This window comes from Sycon ciliatum, chromosome 13, assembly GCF_964019385.1.
Source record: "Sycon ciliatum chromosome 13, ocSycCili1.1, whole genome shotgun sequence".
Classification (NCBI taxonomy): Eukaryota; Metazoa; Porifera; class Calcarea; order Leucosolenida; family Sycettidae; genus Sycon; species Sycon ciliatum.
The window spans coordinates 20662102-20677382 of NC_088655.1; the positions used below are offsets into that span (position 1 = coordinate 20662102).

At 50.7% G+C, this 15281-nt stretch overlaps 1 protein-coding gene across 1 annotated transcript in view; it reads right to left on the reverse strand.

The window, feature by feature from the left end:
- The window catches only part of LOC135829600 (uncharacterized), a 373880-nt gene that overhangs the window by 282027 nt on the left and 76572 nt on the right, over positions 1–15281 (reverse strand). The gene's annotated exons all lie outside the window — the stretch shown is intronic.

The window sequence follows — 15281 nt, forward strand, 5'->3', positions numbered from 1 at the left end:
CTTTTCAAGCGCTTGGTCCCAACCTGCCCGCGTCTGGGGAGTTTTACTGTGCAGCGCAGGCTCATTGTAAATATTTGTTCAACTATCACTCCACACAACAACTGATCACGATTGGTATTTTTTGGAGGGGTTTCATGTGCCCGAAATTTATAAATCATTCGAATCAAATTTTGAAACATCTGAGAGCAAAGTGGTGCTGTTCCAAAGCAATGATCAGGGAACAAGAGAATCGTGATAAGGTGAGAAACATTTTGAAGTTGTGGGCCGCGGTCACCCTGGGCAACCCGGTGCCCGGCCACCTCTGGGGGCATTTTGCTATGACAACCCGGTGTCATGTGTTTGCCCGAAGCTGCGGGCAGGCGATTGACCGCCAACCCCTCATGCCTCCAAGAAAGGAAGTGGGTGGCCGCGGACGCAGGGCCGTAACTTGAATGCAACTTAGGCACATGAACCCCGTGAAGCTTCGAACTGCTCTCTACGCTAGCTCTGTCTGCTGATACGCTGGCATGCCCGACGAGACACGGACGTACGCCTTGTACGCAAAGCTTGACCAGCGCCCTGCCGCTTGAATTTGTCATTCTGGGGCCTGTCGTTCGGCCATGGCCGTAGCACCACCGATCCGCAGAGAATGGCTTGAAACCCCTGGGCCGAGAGCCCTCTTGAGAATGGCGTTTACGTCGCTCGGGGTTAGGCGGCGCCCCTCGCGGAAGGCAAAGAACGGGGCACCTGTATCCGCCCACTCCCTGGCACTTATGTGGGCAGCGACCCCACCCATCTGCAATGTGGGGACACGGTGGCAGCACCAAACGCAGTGGATAATAAGCAAGCAGTTAAGCCAGTACGAAGAGCAGAACATGACCAACCATCGCATCGCTGTGCCCAGCTACAATCTGTCCCTGCGGGAATTTGCGGAAAAAACTCTCGAAAACTTGCGCAAGAAATTGCGGCAGAAAGTAACAAAAATGCGACGAAAAGTGAGGAGTGATGCAGAACTTGCTAGGAATTCGCGGAATTATTTGCAGAATATTGCGGATTTGGGCCAAATCACGAAATTTGTTGCATCGTATATCTACTCGGGTCGTCGGGAGTCGTACTGCGCAAATAACCTACAGCATCATGGAAAGAACTGCGTGAAAAGTGCATAAAAATGTGAGATATAGTGCAGAAAACTACAACAAACGCAGGAAACGACAACAAACGCAGGTTTTGCTGAAAATCGCGGGTTTGGGCCAAAATCGCGAAATTTGTTGCACCCGTGGAATCGCGATTTCCTGGAGGGACAGTACAATGACTTTGAAAGCAAACTAAGGGGTCGTCCGCAATTATCGAAAGTTTTTTCCAATCCGTAGTAGCTTCGAAAGTGGGTGGGTGGGTCAAGGCCAGTTACGGATTGAAAAACTTCCGAAATGATACGTGCGCGTGCCACGTGTACGTCTACGTGTAGCCCCCAGGGAGTCGTAAAATACGACTCCCTGGTAGCCCCTGTTTTCCACGCGCGGCTGCGCGCGAACTGTCTACTACAAAATAATTAATTATTATTTTTGTAGTTCTGGCAGTTTCTGCGCCCCCGCGCGCGCTTCCTTGGCTGCTCCTGGGCCGGGGATCATAAAGTTCGGCGCATTCGACGGCGAGTCGACACTTTCTATTTTTGAGTTTCACTGTCTCCTTCGTCCAGAGTACCGTCTTCCATGCACTCCTTTGAAGTCCTTCCGTCTAGCGCTGGCGCTGACGACTGTTATTGACGATGTCCAGACAGGCGACGTTGTTTGGAAAGGCGGTGAAGAAGCAGAACAAGAACATTTCGGTGATCACCAATTAAACATCAATAATGGTAGTTTTAATACAATACATGATGTCACTATGACTCATGGACCAGCACTGATTGAGTTTGTTCCATATGTGTTGGGTTGTGTGTCCATCAATAATATTTTATTACGGACTGAGGGGGTGGGTGGGTGGGTGAGAAAAAATTTGAAGCTACTACGGATTGGAAAAAACTTTCGATAATTGCGGACGACCCCTAACTGGTTGCTTGCGATGCGTATTTATTTACTGAAGCATCCCGGTATTAATGCACCGGTTTGGACGCGTTTGAGCATCCCGGTGCTCGCCTTACAATCATCAGCGTCCGTCGCCAGTTTGCGTATTTAGAGCATCCTGGTGCCAGCTGTACTAAATATGGGCATTTTAGGTATCCCTTTCACTACCTGCCCATCCGTGTAGGCATCCCGGTGCCGGACATATTATTACGTGTAACCCGGTGTCTGTCCAGGTGTGATAAGCATCCCGGTGCTCGCTTACCGCTTAAAATTATTATGGGCATCCCGGTGCCCGCTTACCCCTTGACTAACAATTATAGGCATCCCGGTGCCAGCTTACCGCTTGACTAACAATTATAGGCATCCCGGTGCCAGCTTACCGCTTGACTAACAATTATAGGCATCCCGGTGCGCCTTACAACGCAACCCGCTCACATATGCATCCCGGTGCTCTCCTTAGTATTGTTACGGGCAACCCGGTGCCCGTCTGGGTGTTAAAGCATCCCGGTGCTCGCTTATGGCTGTGGGCAACTTGGCCCCCTACTGCTTGTTTTAGTTCCGCGCAATTAAATGTGAATTGCCGTAAAAAGTTAAGAATGCATCACTTAGCCGCGCATCAAGCCCAGAGTGTAACGTGTACGCATTCTAGGCACCGGCGGATAATGCTAGCAGAATAACTAGCATAATGACCCATGTGGGGAAGACCGGCACTGCCCTAGCATAAAGTCTCCAAATGTGACCTTGTCTAGCACAATCGATGTGTGAAAGTAGCACTACGTCCAATCTGTTGGCACCACAGTGAAAAGTAGCGCTATTTTTAGAGCGCAGAGAGACACACTGGTGCTCCCTGCGACGCTGGCAGCCCTCTGTACCAATGTAATGAAAATGTAAGCATTCTTTCACTGTGTTCGCCCTGCGATACTGCCATACTCCGAGTGACTGCAGAGGGAAGTCATTATTTCCCACCGCAAGTATTGCCATTTTGTAGCACTATCAGCACTGCTAGCATCATAACTAGCTCAATCGCTCCAAATAACTAGCAGTGCTAGTAGCACAATTTCCACATATAACTAGCATTATCCGCCGGTGCCTAACGCATTCACGCTAAGGCCATCTTGGTGCCGGCCCACATAATTATCGCTCGCATAGGCATCCCGGTGCCAGTCTGAGTGCAATGAGTATCCCAGTACTCAACTTAAGCATTACGAGGCATCACGGTGCCATGCTTTCAATGTCGCTTGGGGGCATATATGCGGCTACCCTGAAATAGGGGCATAGCAATACCACGATGCCAATACGCCTATGACCGTTGACAGCAAATTTTTGGTTTTTGCAAGATTGCACTATATGAGCGCTGCATAGCCACTTCCTTCCAAAAGAGAACAGCGAAGCGGGGGGGGGGGGGGGGGGGGGGAGGAGAGCCGCCCGTGCTAAAGGGTGGGCGAATAGTAAGGGAGAAGTTGAAGTGAGAAATTGGTTTCGGTGTAGTTGGTATGGCAGACAAAATAACAATAAGTCAGTGTAGTGACGGCGAAGACCAGACACAGAAAACGGACACCCCATGGGGCTGTGAATATAATTGGGAGACATCATCAGACGATCTGAGTTGGCAGTGGAACTGGGTCCGGATTGGCAGACGGAGCTAGCGAGCGGAAGCAACTGAGCTGTAGACGGGAGAGGGCGTCCGCAATACTGTTGTCGATACCTGCGATGTGACGGATCAACAGGATGAAGTTGTAGCGTGCCGCAATACGCAGGGTGGTCTGTATGAGATTCATAACCTCCAGATTCCGGCATGAGCCCGATTCCCATGCTGTTGCGACAGCTTGAGTGTCGCAATGGAGGAGGATCTTCTTCGTCTGCCACTGCGGGCCCCACAATTCCGCGGCCGAAACAATGGGATACATCTCCCGCCACATGATAGAGGAGAAAGGGCCGTCCGTGCTGGTGCTCTGGACCCCATTCTTGGCAAAACCAGGCACTCTGAAAGAAACCTCCGAATCCCAGCCCGGAAGCATTGGTATAGAGCTCAAAGTCAGGGGGTGTTGTGAAACCACAAGTTCTCGAGAGTGAAAGGCCTTCTCGCTTGTGACATTGTGTTCGTTCCAATGCAGTTGTATTCCGACTCCGCCGTACCGTTGATGTTTACGACGTAGTATACGCTACATACGCTATGTGCGGTTTGCTGTGTGCGCTGTAGTTGTATGTTGTATGTGTATGCTTTTCTCATATACGCTGTCATTTTCACGCTATAACTACCTGGTGGTTTTAGTGTTAGTTTTTCCAGTTCAGTTCAGTTAGTTCAGGTCATTCAGTTGTTCCATTCATTGTTCATTGTTATTAGTCGATGGAAGTGAAAGATATTGTTGAGAATAAATAGTTGTCCTCGTGCCGTGTGGGGTCGTTCGTTCCTGATACTTTAGAGAACCAGAGGGTTCACAACATTTGGCGACCACGCCAGGATACGAAGCGAGCATGGCACAGGAACTATGGATCATCGAAGCCAGCTTTATCGCCAACGGAATTCGGTATGGATTTGAAGGCGATAGGTTGAGAGAATACGTGGAGAAGAGGCTCCGACAGAGCGAGGAGTTTGAAGAGCGCAGTGCTAGAAGGCAAGAGTGTGCGCTCCGCACAGAGTTTAACGAAAAGCTCAAGAAGATGGCCGAGCGCATCGCCGTCGGTACATATTATGAGGAAGCAAAGCGAGATTTGCTTGCCTCGCCCGGAAGGACGCCGGCCAAGGCGTGTAAGACTTTGCTTACAGACAAGCAGCGGTCAGAAGAGTATTCGAAGCCAGTGGGAGGATCAGATCCAAGGCCCACTGGGTCGGTGCAGTGCATGGTGACATCGGTCGGAGACGCTCAGAAGCAGCTGGAGTCTCGGCCGAACGACGTAGAGGCGCAAGAGGCGCAAGAGTTAGAGGCGCAAGAGTTGGAGGCGCAAGAGCTGGAGGCGCAAGAGTTGGAGGCGCAAGAGTTGGAGGCGCAAGAGTTGGAGGCGCAAGAGTTGGAGGCGCAAGAGTTGGAGGCGCAAGAGTTGGAGGCGCAAGACTTAGAAACGCAAGGCGTAGAAGCCGAGAAAATAAGAAGGGCGATACTACTGGTTAGCACGGAAGAAGTAAGCGGCGAGACTGTGTGGAACACAGAGATCCGATGTGTGTCCTCGGATTCCGCGCCCGCCCCGGGTCGAAGCAGTGTACCAGTGACCATGTCGTGTGTGACAGCCCACATCGTCGAGCTTTATGACATTATCGGTTGTGTGTTGTCTGGTCCAGCGTCTGCCCCATGTCGAAGTGGATCGGTGACAGTGTCGTGTGCGACAGCCCACAGCGGCGAGCTTCGCGATGTCGAGTTTTCTGAATTGGTGGGCATTAGTGATATTCTACCATGGCCACCACCGCAGCAGCAGATGACGCGTAGTAAGCCCCAAATCGTTTGACTTGTGAGTTTGTACGGCGGTGAGAAGCCCTTTGGTGGGGAGAATGTTGTGAAACCACAAGTTCTCGAGAGTGAAAGGCCTTCTCGCTTGTGACATTGTGTTCGTTCCAATGCAGTTGTATTCCGACTCCGCCGTACCGTTGATGTTTACGACGTAGTATACGCTACATACGCTATGTGCGGTTTGCTGTGTGCGCTGTAGTTGTATGTTGTATGTGTATGCTTTTCTCATATACGCTGTCATTTTCACGCTATAACTACCTGGTGGTTTTAGTGTTAGTTTTTCCAGTTCAGTTCAGTTAGTTCAGGTCATTCAGTTGTTCCATTCATTGTTCATTGTTATTAGTCGATGGAAGTGAAAGATATTGTTGAGAATAAATAGTTGTCCTCGTGCCGTGTGGGGTCGTTCGTTCCTGATACTTTAGAGAACCAGAGGGTTCACAACAGGGGGCTTTGACTATACCGGGTCACGCAGAAGCGCTCAGTTGTTTGTGAGCTAATAATGATGGGCGTGTGGGGTTTATGTGCAGATAAAGGAAGATGGGAGGAAGGAGTACTCATGGAGCTACTTTCTGGCTGGGCATTCCTTGGACGGGTGGGTGCCAGAGCAGAAGGAACAGCAGTGCTTGAAGCAGCATTGATTGAAGGAGCAGTTGCCCGCATTGAACTTGCGGCAGATGGTGGACTGTCCCGGACACTTCCTCCACCTGTTGCGCCCGGGGTGGCATGCAGCGTCCAGCTGTCGGAGCCACGAAAAAGACAAGTGTTGGCCAGGTGGCCCACCTTCCGGCACTTGGAACACGTGGGCAGTACCTGGCCCATGAAACACTCTGTGTAGAGCGCCGTGTCAAGCGATGAAAGCGGAGTGCGTGCACGAGCCACCGATTGCCGAACCCAGATGTCATACTCAAGCACCGCAGCCAGGCGGTACTTTGCTGCGGCTTGCACAATACGTAGCTGGTGTTCTGCCAAGCTAGCAGCGCAGGCCGGGTCGTTAGAAAGTAGCTATGATCGTGAAGATAGACCATGCTTCCAGCCACGAAGCTAAGGAGTCAATTCCCCGCTTGGAGGCTTGAGAGGCGGAGATCAACAAGCAATCGCCGTCCTCGGCTAATTTGACCCGCTTAGAAAGAGGCTGATCGTTAGAGGGCCTCTCGTACTTGGCGGGAAGTAGGAGCGCCAGATCAAACAACTCGACCTTGCAAATTTTTGCAATGGCTTCGTTACTCATGTGACATACGTATGCAGGGAATGCAGGGAAGAATCTAAACTGGCCGGCATCTCAGAACGGGCAGAATTCAAATACATACTGGCTTGGTCTGATGGCCCATCAGACGCTCCCCGATCCGGTCCTCGAGATGCGGAGTGGGCTGACAAAGCCGACGAGACCGAAGCCGAAATCATCTCAGCAAGAGACCGCTGCTGGTCAGGAGTGAAGGCCATAATGAATTTGGCAGTACGTTCCCACTGCAGAGGAGCATAGTAGCCTTTCCACAGTCGTATTCCTGGCCCAGGAATACGACTGTGGAAAGGCTACTATGCTCCTCGGCAACTGAGGAGACTAGAGGAAAACGACTGGAACAAGTGGAAACACAAATTGAAAACAAATTGATGGTCAGCAATGACACATGCACACTCAGTTGCAGGACTTTCGCCGGAAAGGAAATCTTGCATTCGTTGTCACACTAGGTTGATTTTTTCTGTTTTTTATTCCAATTATTATTATTTTTGCGGGTTCGTTTACTGGTTGCCATGCCGCCTTTGGCTTGTTGGTTTCGTGAATGTTAAAGGGGAAGTGCATCGATTTTTCGAGTAGGGTCCAGGAGAAAGACAATTTGATATCGGTTCGAATGGCATATCTCTCGTTTCCATACGATAAGCGAAACTTGCCAAATCGCCAATTGTATGCTCACGTTGCCATAGCGACCAGCGGAGTGATGACGTACGAAAGGCTTAGCTCCTCCACAGAGAAGGTCGATCACTGCATAAATTGGTCATTTTCAATTGTCTTATTGTATTCACGATGTGAAAGAAGTGCTGTGTTCAATGCTGTTAGTGCCGTGAACTATTTGTCGCCCTTCTCATGCATTTCCCTAGGCTGACTGTGCCTAGGAAATGGTTTCCTCCAGGACAAGATGCTTGGAATTCGCCGTCTCTCCTGAGACATTTTCAGCAAACTTTCAAACCTACTACATTATTTCATTCGTCAATCTCCACCACCCGTCGTCTCACCTGGCTTCAGAAGATGTTACGAGAGATAGGAAAGTCGCCAGGAAGCATCACAATCATCTTCAGGAAGTGGAAAGAGCAAACGGCATGGTCCTTGGTTGGGGGAAATGCTGAACGTCTGATTTGTCCCAACCAAGATTTCAGCATTTTGTTCGTCACTATTTTCGCTTGTCTGCTGGTGTCTCCGCGCTCCAGCTTTCTCCTGTCGGTGTCACGCCCCAGTACACAACCGAGAGGACTACTAACAAACAGTTCACTGCACTTACAGCATTGAACACAGCCCTTCTTTCACTTTGTGAATACAATAAACCAATTGAAAATGACCAAATTCTGCAGTGATCGACCTTCTCTGTGGTGGAGCTAAGCCTTTCGTACGTCATCACTGCGCTGGTCGCTATGGCAACGTGAGTATACAATTGGCGATTTGGCAAATTTGGCTTATCGTATGGAAGCGAGAGATATGCCATTCGAACCGATATCAAATTGTCTTTCTTCTGGACCATACTCGAAAAATCGATGCACTTCCCCTTTAACTACGGTTTGCAATGTGCAAACCTCCATAAAAAGGAAAAAGGCCCTACCCTGCCCTGCCAGTTATGTGGACTTACAGGGGTCGCCATGGCAAATAATAACAATTGTAATTCCAAATGTACAGCTACGATGTACTTAGTACCGTCATGTCAAAAACCAGCCTTCTACACCGAACACAACTGCCTTCTACACCGAACACAACTGCCTTGAACACCGAACACAACTGCCGTGGACACCGAACACAACTGCCTCAGGACCGGATAGCCGCTTCAGCCACCACCCTCACGACAGAGGTGTTCATGGCTGGCAGGGGACGAATCCGCCGTGCGCCCCGCAAACAAGCAATGCTGGATCTCAGCAGGGCAAAAGATAGTCGGCACCGGATCCACGACATCACCTGGCCGTACGGCTCCTTCGTCTTCTGTGAGACCAGAGACGCGACAAGCTTGTAGAAGCTGGTGGCGGATTTCCCCATCCCACCACTGGCTGAGAAAACCAATGGCCTAGTAGGAAGGTGGCATGCTCAACATCCCTGACGCGTTGGCCATAGTGTCGACGCTTTTCCTTCTCATAGTGCTGGTACGTGCTGGTGAATGAGAAGGTCCGATTCGATTGTGCGAAAGGTTAAAAACCCGTACATCAAGAAACACACGCTCGAATCTTCCACCCCACACACCACTAGCCGCCACATCCAATCGGGCCTGGTTGTCAGTGATTGCGGTTCGGTACTGCAGCCTTTCTCCAGTTAGCGGCTGGAGTCGAGGCTCGACTGCCACATCCGTGGCAACTCTCTTGAGCAGATTCGCTGTTACGTGCCGAAGCTCGTTGTGACGGATTGTCGGGTAGCCGCCAGTGCTGCAGGAAAGAGCATGGGTCACATCGAATGGCTCACCACACACACACGCTGATGGTAGGTGGCTGGGCTGCCATCCATACCGCAGAGCTAGGCCATCCCTGAACTCACTCTTGGATAATGAAAACTCATGAGCCTTCAGTGGACGGCAGGTTAGCCAGCTGGACGCTCCAAATTCGCGGGCCAGGTGGATAGTACGCTGCAGGCTTTCAGGAGCTGCGGTGATGAACGACGCAGCAGCCTCCTGAACACGGCAGCGGGCTTCATTGCGTACCCTGGTCTTCATGTGGCTGACGGTGGCTAGCGCATCACCATGCTGTGGGCGCTTAGCGACGATGTTCTCAACGAGCGATGAGGTGACGGATAGAGAGGAACAGTACTGCGTCCCCAGTGCGGTCGTGTCAAGCACACCGAGCCCGCCTTCACGGCAGGGGAGCGAGAAGAGATGTCTGAGAGCGGTGTCAATAGGCTGTCCCTTCAAGTTTGGTTGAAGTTTGGTGTAGATGATATGCTCGACGGGTGCCACGGCTTCCGGGCCTCCTTCTGAACCCGGCTGGCAGAGGAACATCCACCTGCTAGCGAGGCCACGCGTGAAGGCTGCATATGCTGCTTGTGGTTGAGATAGGGCAAAGAAGGACAGCACATCGATCTCCTCGCACCATGCATCTGCCTTCTTCTGGAGGTAAGCCTGAATACAGGCAGGAGTGCCTAACGCTGCACCGAGATACCGATGCCCCTCAGCAGTTACCTGGATGCCGGTATCAGCGACGATCCTCGTGGCTTCTTCCAGGCAGTCCAGTTTCACGACCAGTATTGATTTTGCCACGTTAAGGTGGTACCCGAAGCCTGGGCCATGGGGCATGAGGGAATCCCACCACGTACGGAGGCGGCATAGCCTACCGCCAGCAGAGGAATCATCTGCGCATCACAGCTGCCTGGCACCATCCGTGTCGTCTGCCTGGATGAGAGGGAGAATGCCGATGGCGTTGAGAGGCATTGCCAGTGGATCCCCTTGTGTGGTGCCCTCGCTGGAGGAAATGCTTTCACCGCCAACAAATAGGCGATTCTGGCTTTGGTACGAGTAGATGGCCACCGTTGCCAGCGCAGGGCACAGATGGCGGACGTTACGGAGGCATACGCTGCGGTTCAGGTTGTTGAATACGTTAGCCGCATCACTGCCATCAGAACACTATCAGTGTCAGGGGAGTTAAAGATGTCGGTCATTGCGTGGACTGCGGCTTCGATGCCACAGTCCTGACCTGCACATAACTGCAAGCTTCCTGCTGCCGACTGGATGTCTCGACCAATGATGGAGAGGATGGACTTTCCGATTATGCGGCGCAGAACCTCGCCAATCTCGCCAATCACCACAATCATGATGCATGAGTTGAACACAGGGAGTCGTAAAATACCGGTATTTTACGACTCCCTGGTTGAACACTGAGAACAAAATTACTCATGCCGTTACAGTACCAACATTAGGCAACAAGAGTACATAACCCCCGGGGTGGGGGTTATGTACTCTTGTTACCAATGGCAATGACAATGTAAAAGTAATATCCTCACATTCACACCCCACAGTACTGTGAGGGTTTTGTTCGATCGAAAGTCCAGGAGTGATGGGCAGAGGTTACAGTCTTAGCCCAGTATGCTGTCACCCAGCCACAAGCAGCCACAAGCAGCCACAAGCAGCCACAAGCAGCCACAAGCAGCCACAAGCAGCCACAAGCAGCCACAAGCAGCCACAAGCAGCCACAAGCAGCATTGGCGGCATTTGGACAGGGCCTGCACTGTCACCCAGCCACAAGCAGTCACAAGCAGCCACAAGCAGCATTGGCGGCATTTGGACAGGGCCTGCGCTGTCACCCAGCCACAAGCAGCCACAAGCAGCCACAAGCAGCATTGGCGGCATTTGGACAGGGCCTGCGGCACAAATGGACCTTCATTGCCCGAACCGTGCCCGACACCGCGCACTTGCTAGCTCCGTTGGAGGACGCGATCCGCATGAAGCTCATTCCCGCCATCACCGACCGACCCCTCCAGGTGATCTTGAAAGGTCCATCCTAGCTCTACCCTAAGACGGAGGTTTGGGGCTCATCGTCCCGGCCTCCCTGTCAGTCCAGCATTGTGACTCTAAAGCTATCACACACGCCCTCGTAGAGCGCATCCTGCTTCAGGATGAATCCCTTGACGGCATACCGCACGAGACAAGAAAGGCGAAGGCAGATGCTTCATCACAAGCCCGCCGTGCACGCATGGACCACGCCACGTCCATCAAGGATAGCTGCCCTACTGCCATGCTTGGGGTGCTGGAACTGGCTTCGGAGAAGGGAGCCTCTAGTTGGCTTACTTGCTGCCCGCTCCGTCGCTACAGGTTTGTCCTCAACAAAGAAGCTTTCCGCGACTCGCTTCATTTGCGCTATGGTTGGATTCCGTCTGGACAGCCCTCAACCTGTCCATGTGGTGCTTCATTCACACCTGAACGCGCTTTGTCCTGCCCCATTGGTGGCTACCCCTCCATGCGTCACAATGACCTCCGTGATTCAATAGCATCCCTACTGAAAGACGTGGCCCGTCATCGCACAGCGATCTCAGCCGACATCGTGGCGCTCGCCTGGACGTGGCAGCATCCGGCATATGAGGTGGGCGTTACGAGAAGACGCTCCTAGACATCCGCGTCTTCAACCCTCATGCGCGTTCCAACCGCCAGCAGTCACTTCCAGCTACATATCGAAAACACGAAGCTGAGAAGAGGCGCTGGTATTAGGAGCGCATCCGTGAAATTGAGCACGCGTCATTAATTTTGTGCCAGTGGAGGATTCGGGAAACGTGGCGGCTTCTACGCTCTATAACAGAGTTGCCTGTATGCTTTCGGACCAGAGAAAAGAGCCCTATTCCACCGTACTGGCCTGGATCAGGTCAAGGGTCTCTTGCTCTCTTGTTCGCTCAGCAAATGCTAGCCTCCGTAGACATCGCGCCGCTCAGCCGAAATCTGACCGAGCTTCGGCTGACATTCTCGCCGTGCTGGCCACATGCAGAATGCCACTTCTGATCCTCTGTTCCATTCTCTTTTTCTTTTTACTTGCGTTGCATGATTAATCTTGGTTTTTCCATTATTATTTGCCATGGCGACCCCCGTAAGTCCACATAACTGGCAGGGCAGGGTTGGGCCTTCATCTTCTTTTTCTACGAGTCTCATTATGTTCTGTTGCCCGTACAAGAAGACTGGTCACATCAAAGTAATAATACTTTACTCTTGGTCACAATCGTCCTTTCGTAGATCTTTTGTAGTACGGTACAACACAACCAAGCAGGAGTCCACGAGTGTAGTCATGCAGTAGCTACTAGTACTACTGACAAACAACAGCTATACTAAGCCAAACAAAATAAAGGCCACAGCTAGGTAGCTACTCTGTGGTAGTCAGTCAGGAGCATGGTTCTCAACACAGTAGTGTGTCCTCCTCCTCCTCCTCCTCCTCCTCCTCCTCCTCCTTGTTCTTGTAAAGGTACATGCTCAGCTGTCATCGTCAAAACAGGTCTACCTCAGTGCTATGGTGTGGCTGCGGTGCCCGGTTCAAGTCTTCCGCTCAAACCACTGGTAAGTAATCAGTGTGCCCAGACCAAATTTTAATACTGCAAAATAGTACCTCAAGACTTCCGAGTGCTACCAAAACTATCCCCGGAGCTCCGCAGCCGGAGGCGGGCTGGTGCTAAAATAAACCGTTTTTACACATAATGCGAACTGCATTTTATGCAGAATGCAGTTCACGAAAATTAATAATTTTTATATAAGTAAAATTTTAACTCCTAAGTTTTGCGCATCCACACAATACAATTTTGCAAGAATACAATGTCATATGCAGCGCAGAAAAGGGTATCGTCAAGCCGAGAGTACATAACCCCCAGGGAGCGTGCAACTGTCTGCACAGCCTCAGTGCTGCGACGGCAGAACTTCACATCGCATCACATAACAGGGGCATCGGAACGTATTCGACATTGGTGCGCCATATGAATAGGTGGAGGGTCCGGTGCCCTCCCCCGTGAATTATTTTAGGGACATTGGTCCCAAAAAGACCATATTATTTTTATTGCTTCAAAAAAGTCTTAAGTTGATTGGTGCGGCCAAAGCCGCACCTGCCGCACAGGTTCCGACGCCCAACGCGCCCCTGCATAACATGCCAACAGGTTATGCTGGAAAACAGTGCAAAGTGACCACAAGAGAGTTGAACCCAAAGCATGGGTTGAATACAACTCTGCTATATCTATCATGTACACTTGAAGGTGCAAATAATGTGTACGGGTTCGTCATATTTATGTGCCGACAGAATTTAGAGTTGACATCATCTTTAAAAATATATTACCAATACCGGTATTAGTGATGCAATGCACGTTGTACATGACTATACGTAATATCAAGAGTACATAAACGTACTCTTGATAATATCAGCCGTAGCCTTGACCTACATGTACATGTATGGTGAACAAATTCTCATTTTGACCATAGATCCCGTACAAACTAGTTTTAATTAAAGGGGAAGTTAAGGCAAAAATTAAAATTTCACCAGTTGTAGTCTTCGGGGTGCTGAGTCGAATGGTCTTGGTCCGAGAAAGCTGAGACGCTCCCTTCCTACTTGAATCCCAATCGAACTCGCGCACTTCCACCGAAACTGGGTGACTGCGCCCTACGAGATGGGGATTTGTATGCAAAATGTCACTAAAAGCGCCATTTCGTTCTTATAAAAGCACGGATGACCGCGATTGGCCCATATGTTGTAGTCTTTTGGACGCTGAGTCGACTGGTTTTGTTCCGAAAAGGCTGCGATGCAGCGTTCCTCCTTTATTCCCAATCGAACGTGGTTGAAGAAGCGGTCACGTGCTCCTGGGTGCCCAAATCACCTGGTCACCACGCCAGCAGGTGACAACTTTCACACCAAGGTTCAACTCGAGTGACAGGACTGCACCCAAAAAAGGTCAAACAGGCTAGTAAGTTGTACCCTGCAGGCACGGTGACCAGGTGACTGGCGTACGCAGCAGCACGTGACCGCTTGTTCAACCATGTTCGATTGGGAATAAAGGAGGAACGCTGCATCGCAGCCTTTTCGGACCAAAACCAGTCGACTCAGCGTCCAAAAGACTACAACATATGGACCAATCGCGGTCATCCGTGCTTTTATAAGAACGAAATGGCGCTTTTAGTGACATTTTACATACAAATCCCCATCTAGTAGGGCGCAGTCACCCAGTTTCGGTGGAAGTGCGCGAGTTCGATTGGGATTCAAGTAGGAAGGGAGCGTCTCAGCTTCCTCGGACCAAGACCATTCGACTCAGCACCCCGAAGACTACAACTGGTGAAATTTTAATTTTTGCCTTAACTTCCCCTTTAACTGTTTCTTGCACGTGGAAGTGCAAGAAATTTTTGGGCCATGACGCATAACTGTGGAAATCGATTATTATTATTACTTGCAAAAAAAGTACGAGTCGTAAAAACAGTGCAAGAATACACCTGGGAAACTCAGCACAGAAATCGTAAATCGCACGTGCACTCAGGACCATACCACTGCATTATGAAAGTGCCATGATGTCAACTGGAATGAAACTCTGTCGGAACAGCTCTGTTTGCGGGAGTTGCACACTTCTGGGAATTGTATAGTAGTACAGAACTGCTGAGGACAATTGTATTACTAAGCTAGTACCGCAAAGTACCGTTGATCCGCCCCTCTCTAATTGCTGCCCCCTCTCGATTTTCTACTTGTGAAGCGACTTCGGCGTATACAACGAAATACGATGTTGAACCGACGAATGCACTGCTGTACACAATACATGCCAGTGCAGGATGAAAATGTGCACAATCCAGCACATTGAGTCTGATCCTCCACATTGTTGTATATTGTACTGTACTCGACAGCCTTGATCTAATTCCCGTCCCACGCCGAAAACTTCCCAGCTGGGAAACTGGGAAGCGACATAGCGTGTGTGTGTGTGTGGGGGGGGGGGGTACTTTACGGTACCCCTGCCAGAAACCATGTTCTGTGTGTGTGTATATGTGTGTGTGTGTGTGTGTGTGCAAAAGACCAAAAAGTAGGGATTCACTGGCCAGAAAAAGCCACTTCATAGCTGTGTGGTGTAGACCAGGCTGAATAGTGGTGGTCAATTCTTCAGCCTTGCAAGCTGTTGAATGGTGCAATCCCA